General features: G+C 42.6%; 1 protein-coding gene across 1 annotated transcript in view; it reads right to left on the minus strand.

Moving 5' to 3' along the window:
• The window catches only part of NCOR1 (nuclear receptor corepressor 1), a 4,682,182-nt gene that overhangs the window by 3,682,887 nt on the left and 986,662 nt on the right, over nucleotides 1-12,633 (minus strand). The gene's annotated exons all lie outside the window — the stretch shown is intronic.

A 12,633-nucleotide genomic window follows, 5' to 3' on the forward strand; every position in this document is an offset into this window, starting at 1 on the left:
GACATGCTACATAAGAATTTGTGGTGAAGTAGCTTGAATTCACATGTTAACTAAACAGGCGAAAATATGAACTCCCTGGGTTCAGCAGAAGGTGATCACTGATGCCAGAACCTTTGTGAAAATTCTTGGGGCCATGGAAAGCCCAAAAGACAAAGCAGTAAACTGATAGTTAAATGACTCTGTACAAAACCTGAGGAATCTCCTGCAAGGGGTCCAAGCTAGTAAGTGGAGGTAAGCATCCTTTAGATATAGGAACACTAAAAAAGCCTAGGGCACAATGAAAGTCAAGTGTGCAGCGACAACATTTTGAAAGTTGGCACTTTTGAGAAGATGTTTTAGCAAGGATTTATCTAGTATAGGTCTCCACCACCTTTCTTCCTTTCAGGATTGGAAAAGTCTCGAGTAAAACCCCTCTCCTACAAATTTTTCTAACACCAGCTCTTTTGTGCTTTTAAGATCCTGTAAAATGGGTGTGAGCAAATGAATCTGTGTGGAAAGGGGTGGTAAGCCATTTAGATGGAGAATCTGTATCCAAGACCTGGCACAACAATTATTATTATTATTATTTTTTTTTTCTTTACAGCAGATAGTACTCATTTGTCTGGTTATTTTTCCCTTTGCGAACAGCAGAGTAGGGCTGGGGGGCCAGGAGGCTGTAGATGAGGCATCTCTTTGCAGTTTATCTGGGAATCTTCTGGGAGCCTGCCTGTGTTTCTGATTAGGCCTAGGACCCCTTCTGACAAAAGGGTTACGTTTGCTTGGGTAATTCCTCTGGTACCTACCTAGGTATAGAGGTTAACAGAAGCTGTCTGCAGTCTTTCACGGTTTTACCCTGCACTTGAAGGGTTTTGAAACTATTGGCAGCTTGGGGGCCAAACAAGAGATTCTTCCCTAAAGGGGAAGCCATTATTTTTGCTTTCAAGTCCTCAGGAATTTGACTACTACCTAACCATGCATACCTGCAGATTACAGAGCCTGTAGCAGCTACTCTGAACAAGGCCTCTACAATATCACTACATTCAGTGCTCTGTCTGGCCACTTCTGTAATTTGATTAAGTCAGGATAACATCTGTTTAGAATCAGTATCCTGTAAATCTACCACCATTATAGTTAAAAGAAAATGAGAATAGGTATCAAGTATTTGGTCATCTGGGTTTGGTAACTCACAGGGAGAACTAACTCGCCTGATAGAGCGTTTTTCCCAAAGAACTAGTAACGTCTGTTCCTTGGAGCCGAGACCTTATTAACCAGGTAATAAAGAATGTGTTTTCCATTTGCCCTGCTGGTGCATTTTTTGGTATTAGTGTTAGACTATACATCAGTTTTGCCACTCATTTGTTTTAGTATTTTTTTTTGTGGCAATTTGGGCTTATGGATTCCTTGGACTCCTTGGGATTACCTGCGGATCTTGGCACAGGGCAGTCTGGAGATTTTGGAGTTGAAGAAAGATGTGGCTGAGCTCAAGGGAGAACTAACTCACCTTATCGAGCTTTTTTCCCAAAGAACTGGTAACGTTTGTTCCTCGGAGCTGAGCCCTTATTTACCTGGTAATAAAGAGTACATTTTCCATTTGCCCTCCTGGTGCATTTTTTGGTATTTGGTAACTAAATAGCCTTGAACACCAAAGTAGGGGAGGTATAAACCTTTTTACCCCATCTATCCATAGCCCTGTTATTCCTACCTGAACAGATGGCTTTGGCATTGGGAAGTAACTGAGAAGGCTTAGCAGACAACAGGAAAACTGCAAAAGGGTCCACTACAGGATTTTTAAACAAAAACTTAAGATCGGGGACTTTCTAAAAACCTGGCTGGTCTTTTGGGGGCTGGTGGCTGGGTGTTAGGGGCAGCAGAAGTGGATTGAAAAGCATTAAAAAAAAAAAAACTCACGAACAGGAGGGTACAGGGGAATGGGCTGGGGTGCCCATTTCCAAAACGTTGTAGTATCTTTTCTGCACCTCTGAGATCTGCCTAGACTCCTACTCAAAATGCTTAATTTAAGACACTCTCTCCAAAAAGTATTTTGCTGGAGAGTCAGGTGAAATGTCATCATCTGAACAGACTTGGACAGGAAAGCACATTTGAGAGTACGCCAAAAAATGACCAGAAACAGAATCCTCCTCATCTTCAGAAAATGAATCTACAGCAGTCTTTTGAGAAGTGGAGGAGGGGGTTGACAGGAGAAGGAAGAAAACGTTTCAAAGCCAAATTGGCCTTAAACTTAGACAGAAATCCATCCATGCCTTCTCACTAGAAGAGAAAGGAGGATGTTCAGGGGAAGCAACATGTTAGTTTTCGAATGTTTTGTTTTGAAGTAGCATCCACCTGTACTAAAATGCAGCTGCTCAGTTCCCAGACGTACCTTGATTAGTTTACCTGGGATCTCTTCTCCAAGTAGGATCTGACAGATACTCTCTGGGCCCTCTGATATGATTTGAGGTTTGCCTCTGTCTGCAGAATCCTCAGTCATCACAGCTCTGATGTTCAGAATCCTCAGCAGGTAAGTCAGAGTCAGAAAGGGACTACTACTAGGCCTTTTAAGCTCAAGTCATGGCGGTACATCCAGGGAAGCAGAATCAGCCATCTTGGAGTGGGTCAAGAGTTTCAGACGTTGGGTCACCAAGGACAAACAGAATCATAACAGTCTTTGGTACAAAGGTCTGGCTGGTGGAACAAGCTTTGTAGTTGTGTTAATCTCCTAAGCAAAAATGATTCTGATTATTCAAGTCTTTTGTATGGGATTTGCCTACCACTCTCCCACTTTACCCTTCTAACTGACCTCTAATACTGGTAAGAAAAAGAAATTTTAAGGATGGTACCTCAGTGGGGCACTTATCTGAGTATTTCAATTAACAGTACCAATGACCAAATGAAAATCAGTCCAACATGTACACAGCCTGCGTTCGGGCTGGTGGCAAAATAGTCTGAGGAATTATGCTTATACATCTTACTATATACCCTTACACTTGCAAATTAATGTCACACAGTTGATGCAAGATACTAAGTAAATGCTTTTTTACCCCATCAAGATGTCAGCAATGATAACCTATGTATTAGGAATGCTGCAACAATGTCAGTCAGGGCATCAAGAAAAGCCATTATGAAGAATTTATCCAGATCTCCCAGAAAAATCAGAGAAAAAAGTTCTCAACCCAATCAAGAGATTGACAACTTGTAAAAAAACAATAATCTACAAAATAAGGCAGTTGTCTAAATATGGAAACGTGAATGCCCTGCAGCCTGTACAAGGCTACTATAGGAGTCGGGCATTTTGTAAACATCCTAGGAACTCTAGTAGATAAGCCAAAGAGTAAGGCACAAAATTGAAAATGCAAACCAGACACAGAAACATAAAAAGCATTTGGGAATCTAAGAAATTGAATGTGATAATCATATTTTAAATCTATAGTGTCTAGAAAAATTCAAAGACTGAACAGAAACTGCAGCAAAAGCATTTTGCACTTTGGGACTTTGATGTGAAGGTTTAGAATAGAAATAACTGGGACAGGTCTCCAAGTTGGTTCTTTCTTTGGTTTCAAAAAAGTACAGTTTGGTACCTACCATAAATGTAGATGTTCGAGGATCTACATTGCTGCAGTCATAACCTGTGGGTAAGTCCGCTGTCCTCGATCGGCCCGAATACCAAAGAGCTGGGCTGGCGTCGGTCATTGTCGCCTAGAGCTGACGTCAGTACGTTGTAGTACATAAGCGCATGACCGACGCCATATCCTCAGTCTTTCTTGCCCCAGATGTCAGAAGGCCTAAGAAGGCCAGAGCCAAAATAGTAAACACCCAACAACTACCAGTGTGGAAATAAAGATAATCCTAAAAAAACACAGCAACCACAAACTATAGAGGGGAAGGAGGGAGGGATAATTGGACTGCAGCAATGTAGATCCTCGAACATCTACATTTATGGTAGGTACAAAACTGTACTATGTTCTTCGTCTCGCATTGCTGCAGTCATAACCTGTGGGTAGAATCCCAAAGCAAAGGAAAAGGGAGGCTGGCAAACTAAATGGCATTAGGAGCTGCTAACATGCCCTGTAGAACTGCAGTGGCAAACCCAGCCCTGGACTTGGAATAAAGAGGGAGATGGTAATGCTTAGTAAAAGTGTGTACTGAACTCCAAGTAGCTGCCTCCAAAATATCCTTAGTAGCTACACCCTCAAAAAGCAGTAGATGTGGCAGTAGCCCTAGTAGAATGAGGTCTGATCCCAGCAGGAACATCCTTCCCATGATGAGAATAACAAAAAGCAATACATTGTCCAATCCACTTTGAAATAGTCTGCTTTGAAACAGCTTTCCCTTGTGAACCCAAAGCAAAAGAAACAAATAACTGTTGAGTCTGTCTGAACTCCTTAGTTCTGCTCAAGTAATAACGCAACTGCCTGTGGATATCCAAAGAATGCAAGACTTTTTCCCCCTTATTTTGGGGATCAGCATAAAAAGTAGGCAAATGAATAGACTGGTTCAAGGCCACATTAGAAATCACTTTAGGCATAAAAGTAGGGTTAGTTCGCAAAGAAACTCTATCCTTATGAAATATCAGAAAGGGTTCAACTGCCATGAGTGCCTGCAATTCAGATACCCTCCTAGCAGAAGTAATGGCCAACAAAAAAGCAGTCTTCCAAGACAAAAACTTCAATTCAGACGTAGCTGCAGATTCAAAAGGAGGTAAAGTAAGCTTCTCCAACACAAAATTGAGATCCCAGGAAGGAGTAGGAGCTCTACGTGAAGGTCTTATATTCTTTGCCCCTCTAAGGAATTGTTTGAACAAAGGGTGAGAAAATAAAGGAGGGTCACAATCATAGTGAGCAGAAATGGCTGCAGCATGAACCTTCACAGAAGAGAATGACAAACCCTTGTCCAGTAATTCAGTAAGATACTGTAGTGCAAAACTCAAATTAGGCACTGAAACATCAAAGCCCTTTGCTGTGCTCCAAAGAAAAAATCTCTTCCATTTATCAGCATAAACTTTTCTAGTACTAGGCCGCCTGGCTTCCAAAATGACACCTAAAACCTGTTGAGGAAGCTGAGACCCCACCGGCACCATCACAGAATACGACAGGCTGCTAGATGCAGGGACTGCACCCGAACATTGAGAAAATGTTTGTTTGACTGGGATAACAAATGAGGAACCTGTGGCAGAAGCCAAGGAGGCTCCTGAATTAAACTCCTCAGCAGAGGATACCAATGCTGACGTGGCCAATCTGGTGCTATCAGAATCATGCAAGGCTTGTCCCGCCTGACTTTCAAGAGTACCTTGGGAAGAAGAGGCAGAGGAGGAAAAGCATAAACGTGAAGGTTGTTCCAACTGAAAGATAGAGCATCCACTTTCCAAGCATTTGTGTGGAACATCTTTGTGCAAAATTTTGGCAGTTGAAAATTCAGTGGAGAAGTGAACAGATCTATGTCTGGAGTTCCCCAAGCCACTGTCAAATGTTTGAATACCTGAGGATCCAGTTTCCACTCGTGGGGATCCACAATTTGCCTGCTCAATACATCTGCTAAGGAGTTCTGTGCTCCTGGCAGAAACCGTGCTTGAAGATTGATTTGCAAACTCAGAGCAGTCTCCCACAAAATCATTGCTGGTCTGCAAAGAGGGTAGGAATGGGTTCCCCCCTGCTTGTTGATGTACCACATGACTGTTGTGTTGTCTGTTTGAATCAACACCAGTCCCGGCTGAAGTAGGTCCTTGAAGGCCATCAATGCAAATTGGACTGCTAACATCTCCTTCATGTTGATATGCAAATGTAGTAGTTTGGGAGGCCACCTGTCTTGTATCCATTTCCCATTGAAGTGTGCTCCCCAAGCCAAGCCGAGGCATCCGTCGTTAGGATCTGACTCGCCTCTGGTCGGGTCACAGAGAGTCCCTTGTTTAGGTGACATTCCTGAGCCCACCACAAGAATTCCTTCTGGATGCAAGGTATAATCCGAATGACAGTGTCCAAACCGTGGCAGTGTTGAGTCCACACACTTTTGAGATACCATTGTAGCTTCCTCATATGCAGTTTGGCATTGGGAAGTACTAGAATGCAAGATGCCATGAACCCCAAGGCTTGAAGGACTGTCCTTGCAGTCAGCCTGGACATTACTGATAACTGCTGGAAATATAGATGAAGAGTTCTTTGTTTGTCCGGGGTCAGAAATGCCATCTGAGAAGCTGTATTCAGTCTCACACCCAGAAAGCACATGTCCTGAGAGGGAACTAGACTGGACTTTATTTCATTCACAGAATACCCTAGGCACCTTAAAACTGCCATTACATACTGGAGATGTTGTAGTAACTTGTCTGTTTTGAGCAAGAATCAGGCAATCGTCCAGATAAGGATAAATTTGTATTCCTCTCTGTCTGAAAAAAGCAATTACAGGAGCCAGAACTTTTGTGAATACTCTGGGCGCAGTAGATAAACCAAAGGGCAATGCAGAGAACTGATAATGAGAAGTACCAGCCCGAAATCTCAGGAATCTCCTGCAGCTGGGCCTGATAGGGATGTGAAGACAGGCCTCTGAGATCCAGGGTTACCATCCAATGATTTTTGCCTAGCATAGGCAGAAGTTGTTGTAATGTTAACATCTTGAACTTTGGAATGTCTAGGTAGGTATTGAGAATGGACAAATCCAGAATTGGCCTCCAAGTGTTTCCTTTCTTTGGCACTAGGAATAGACGGGAATAAAAACCTAGGCCTACTTCTGACGGGGGGACCACCTGAATTGCCCCCATCTGTAAAAGTAAAGAAATTTGCTCCTGAGCCTCCATCCTTTGCTGAGGAGGCACATCCGGCATGCCTTTGAAAGGAGGAAAAGTGTGAAAATAAAACTTGTACCCGTGATTTATTATATCCAACACCCATTTGTCCTGGGTGACCAAATGCCAGTTTTGTTTGAAAAGTCCCAACTTTCCTCCTAGAGGAGCTGCCAGTAGAGAAGGGTCTGGCAGCGGAAGATACAGGTCATTGGGTCTGTTTACGAAAAGGCTGACCCCTGCCCTCACCAGAAGACTGTGCAGGAGAACTCCAAGTCCTAGGTCTGAAAGAACCCTGAGCGTGAGCTCTGCCTCTACCACGCCTAGACCTGCCCTTAGACTGATAATCCGAAGAAGGGAAAGACCATCCTCTAGCAAGCCAATTCCTACTAAACTTAGGGGGCTGCACCTGCATAAAATCTTTGACAGTCTGCATAGACTTAGCCTTATCTTCCATCTTTTTCAAAACTGATTCCACAGAAGGACCAAAAAGTACCTCAGATTGAAGAGGAGCATCCAAAATCCGAGCCTTAACATGCTCTGACAAATTTTGATCCTTAAGCCAGGCATGTCTACGAATAACTGAACCTGTAGCAGCCACCTTGAAGAGCATCGAAACCACACTGCAAAGAATGCTTGCCAACTTGATCTGATGCATGAACCAACTCCTGGAGCTCCTGACACTCTATACCCTCAGATAAAGCATCCACCTTAGATTTCAAGTGACCTAACAAAAAATTCTGATACTTCAGCATATGAAATTGGCAATTCAAAGCCCTCATAGCCAACGTAGAGGAGGTGTACACTTTTTTCCCCCATCTATCTAAAGCTCTAGATTCTTTATCCAAAGGAACTGGATTCTTAGCCACAGAAGCCCTAATATCCTTCGGACCTTGAGTAATAGTTTCCGGATCAGCTCTAGGGCTCTTGTACAAATACTTATGTGCTTCTGGAACTCTATAATATCTGTATGGCTTAACAGGGGCAGGAGGTAAAGAATCAGGATTAAGGGAAGATTCAGAAAAAGCATCCTGAACAACTTCTAAGACAGGAGGAATAGCCAAGGGCCTATGCTGTGGCAGAAACAAAAATTCCCTGAGCCTTTCGAGAATCGAAAAATCCTGACCTTCCCACTTGAAATGCTCCCTCATGGAATGTGAAGTCTCAGAAAAAGAAAAATCCTCTGGAGGAGAAGCAGAAGGACAGGAGTCCTCTGCATCCGAATCTAAATAAGAAGGGAATTCCTGAATTTCTTCAGCTGAGGAATCAAGAGTAGTCTGAGGAATGATCCATCCCCTCTAAATCTGCCTCCACCCTAGGAATCTTCTCTGGGGGGGCATAGAACCCCTGATCAAAGTAATCAAGTCCTCAGCCATTTTTAACATATGCTTTTTAGGAACAGGGGCTGGAGAGCTAAAACTATGACCAGGGCCAACATGACAAGGTTTGGCCTTAGCATGGGCTTTAGCCACTGAAGTAGAAGGCCTAATAACTTTCTGTAAAGATGGAACTACAGACACCTGAGAAGCACCTTCAGCCGGGCCTACCTCCTGGGAGGCCAATTCCTGTAAAAGTAAAGGTTCCCCATGGGATTCAGCCAAACCCTCGGCAGGATCCACAGATTCAACCGGAGGCTCCGTAGAACCGGCGTCCGCAACGGACGACTCATCCGGTTTAGACTTCAAAGAGTTATCTTTGCGCTTTTTAGCGGTAGCGGGCGTCGGAGGATCCGACGGCATGTTATAGTTACACCTTTTACCGAAAACAAGCCTGGCACAGTCTAATCTCCGTTTAATGGTGCGCTTGTTAAATCTAGCACAAAAGCGACACCCGACCACGTCGTGCTTAGGCCCTAAGCAAGGAATACAGAAAGAATGAAAATCCTTATGAGGTATCTGTTTCCCACAAGAAATGCAATTAACTTTTTCTGACATCCGGATAACTGAGGCAAGAAAAGACAAAGATTTCCCCAACGGGGTACTTATCCCAACTTGATCTTCGGTCTGAAACTCGATAAATGAAAATTTCAGAACGCCGAACGGCACTTGCAAATGCTGCTTCTGCTTCGGACCACGCGGCAAGAAAGACTGAGGATATGGCGTCAGTCATGCGCTTATGTACTACAACGTACTGACGTCAGCTCTAGGCGACAATGACCGACGCCAGCCCAGCTCTTTGGTATTCGCGCCGATCGAGGACAGCGGACTACCCACAGGTTATGACTGCAGCAATGTGAGACGAAGAACATCAGGTTCTATAACTCCCTGGGATAGCACTTGATCTAGGATATGAGAAAACAGGAAAGTTTGGATGGATGCAGAGAAAAATCGAGGAAGAGGAGTCCCACTACCAGTTGTAACCTTTCTGAGTGATTCTCAGAACCCACCTGTCTGAGTTTATCTGCTGCCACAAAGGAAAGAGAAGTGAATACCTAGGCTTTGGAACAACTTCACTAGAACTCTAGGGTAGGGAGGGGGAAACCTTGAAGAGGTATATAGTGTCAGTCTAGCCTTTTTTTTTTTTTTTTTAAGTTTTTCCTTGGTTCTGGAGAGTATTCTCTCTTCTTATTTAAATTTCTGTGCCACTGCCTTGCTAAATTATGTTTGCCCGCATGCCTTGACAGGATTGTTTATTTTGCTTCCTATAAAAGGAACCTAATCCTGAAGAAAATTTTCTATTGTATTTTGCCATGGAGGGTTGAAAATTCTGAGTAACCCCCTAAATGAACTTTCTCCTTTCACAAAATCTTTTAAGGACCACACCAGCAGAAGTGCTAAATAATACTTCTTTGTCTAGGGGTGGGCATTCAAGCTTTGGCATCCTCTGGTAAATTCAGGAGCATAGCCAGGCAAATCTTCCTATCACAGACTCGGCATCAGCAGAGTCATAAGAAAGAGTCTGGTTACCTGAGGCACAGAAGATACTAAATTCAGATGCCTTAGTCCCTGAAGAAGGGAGTTCAGCAATTAACTTCTCATATTGCCAAAGAAAATCATAAAAAACCTAGACATGTGAGCCTGACAATTATCTATTCTGAAGGCTAGGGTACAGGAAACAAACTTTCTCCCCACACCTCTCAAAGGCTTTCCCATCTTTCTCACAAAGACAGAGTTAGCTGCCAAAAGATGCTTGGCCTAAGATGGCTTTCACACAGAAATCACTGCAAGGTCTGATCAAGGGTTTGAAAAAAAAGAATTGCTGGATCTAATGAACCTTACATAGTTTATCACACTTTTTAATTGCTAACTGCAAAGAAAGCATCCTCTAATGATGGCAAAAGAACACATGTAGACTGAGGAAAATCCACCTGTAACAATTCAAAATACTGTTTGCTGGGGTTCCGGTAGCACTTTTTGCTCCAAATGAAATAACTCCTTCATTCTGATAATATAGTACCAGAAAAGGACAACTCTTCGGAGTGATGTGCTGACTGAATGCCCCCCACCGGGGAAAGGAACTTAAGAAACACAAACTAAATCTAATTCCTGTCCCTCAGACAAAATCAGAGAGAGAAAAACCTCCTTAAATTCATGGTGAAAAAAATGAAAGGTTTGAAATAACACCTTACCAAAACCAAGCCAATCTTACCTGTCTATCCTATGTGATACAGGAGAAGTGTCTTTTTCCATCCTGAAGACCTTCTGATACAGGAGAAGTGTCTTTTTCCCCCCTGAAGACCTTCCAAGAAAAAGAACAGACTCCTCAGAAATCATGTTCCCCAGAGCAGCTTTGCAGTATACCACTGTATGTTGCCTTCTCCAATACCGACAAAGTGCGGTCCTTCCTCACCTGAAGAGAGCAGACCATCAGCCACAGAGGACATGCCTACTTCTCAGTCCCAAGTGGCTTCTTATGGACCAACACCAGAGGAACAGAGAAAGCAACGAGCGGTCTGGCTACAGCAGAGTCACTCAGCAAAGAGGAAGCAGTCTTCAAAACCGAAAACTTCTGCATAACCCTTTTCTTTCAGTGGATCATAGAGGAAAGAACTTGAAGCCCAATCAATATCTCCACCAACACAAAATGTCTGATGAGCAGGTAGCACAGCCTTGGTCAGTCAATGCTACAGACTGACAGACATTTTACCTTAATTATTTTTTTCAACTGACAACCCCTAAAACCATTAGTCCTAATTCCTAGCTATATATATCAACAGAAAACAACTTTTGAACTGCTCTTCAAAAAGCATTGAAATAGAAGGTATGGGGTACTTATCTGCCCGGCCTTTAAAGAGCACTATCCAACAGTCAACCACTCGGAGCCTGCAACAAGTAAGAGCATACTTTGCCTGCAAGAAAGTTTTGAAACTCTGGCACCCTATCCACTAATGTTATACTACTCTCCTCAAGCTGTTCGGTGGTTAGGCTGTGTGGAAGGTGACCTTAAGCTTTGAAAGCCAGCTGGTTGTCATAACCCATAAAGCTTATGCTACTGCAACAGTGATCTAATGATGCTGAACATGCTGTAGATCCTCAACCAGGCAGACGAAGAAAAAATAGCTGAAGTTGAAGGCAAATGATATCTCACTAAAATATCCAACAAGGATAATTCCCTCCACACAGATCAGAGTTTATTCAACTTCTATAAAAGGCCACTGGATACGTTCATTTAGAATGTTTTCCTGAAAAACATTTAATTCAAATTGTGAAGGAATGCAACCACCAAATGTGGCATTACAGTTAAATAAACACATGCTAAAAACACAGAGTAGTAGAATGCTTATAACTCTCATATTACTGTAGGTAACAAAATATACAATGGAATAATATGAAACTAAAACTTGCTTGAGTATAGTGGAAAGGACATCCAAAATATACACAAGGCATTCATGGATGTGAAAGTTTAAGTTATGAAATATTAAAATATCTGCACTTGGACAGTGTCTCAAGTTAAGGGGAGCCCAAATTCAGATATACTGAACATTTACAGACATCCACCTCTGTTAATACTTGATGTTATCAAAGAACAGTAGACAAGCATCAAATAATGTGTATGAGATTATACTGGCATGAAAGATGTACTAAACGGTTCTCAAACGGAAAGCAGCAGTTGCCTGGAACAGACTACCAAATTACTTTAAAGCAAGGACTATTCAACATATTCTTAAACACAGCTTGGCCACTTACTATGGTAATTACTGCTTTAGTATACTGACAGGCTAGAAGAGCATTAATGCCCAGACCTGAAATCTATATAAAAGTGCTCTAAAGAAAAGAAAAGGAGAGGACGTTTGTACTACAACCACTAATATACCTGAATTCTGCACAAATGCTTCAAAACAAATTAGACATGCTGCTGTACTACACAATTTAGAAGACAGTTCAAGTAATCTATACAACAAAAATGCTTCTATGACACTTTCAGAGAATAATAGAATGACAGTTTAATTTGGAAACAGTTCCCTTCCTTGAGTCACAATTTTATTTTCAATAAACCCAAATCTTATGCAAATTTTCTAAAATAAAGTCCCTTTTAACATTAGATAAACTCAAGTGACAAATTCTAACTGCATTTAGAAACTGTCTTTCTTTATGTATGTAGCTTTTGGCTCCTGTGCCTGCCAACCCCCAAGCAACCCACCACTCCCATCAGACATATTTGTTCCGTTTACCCAGAGATTACCTCACCCCCCTGGGCAAGGTGGACAGGCAATCTGGTTATTCCCCATGTAGGTGCAAGCTTAGACACATCCAATATGAAGCTACCACCCAGCAGTGCCTTACTGAGCCTATAAAGCAGCTCCCAGGCTGCTTATTGGTATCTCAGCCACCCCTTCAAAGGAAGCTATGAAATATGTATCCTGCTCCGTCCCATGTTATCCAATATGGTCACATTCACCCCTTCCTGCCAGCTCCACAAAGGTCCCAAGATACTAACCAAACTCTGGT

Source organism: Protopterus annectens, chromosome 13.part0 (genome assembly GCF_019279795.1).
Source record: "Protopterus annectens isolate FY-2018-M chromosome 13.part0, PAN1.0, whole genome shotgun sequence".
NCBI classification, from domain to species: Eukaryota; Metazoa; Chordata; order Ceratodontiformes; family Protopteridae; genus Protopterus; species Protopterus annectens.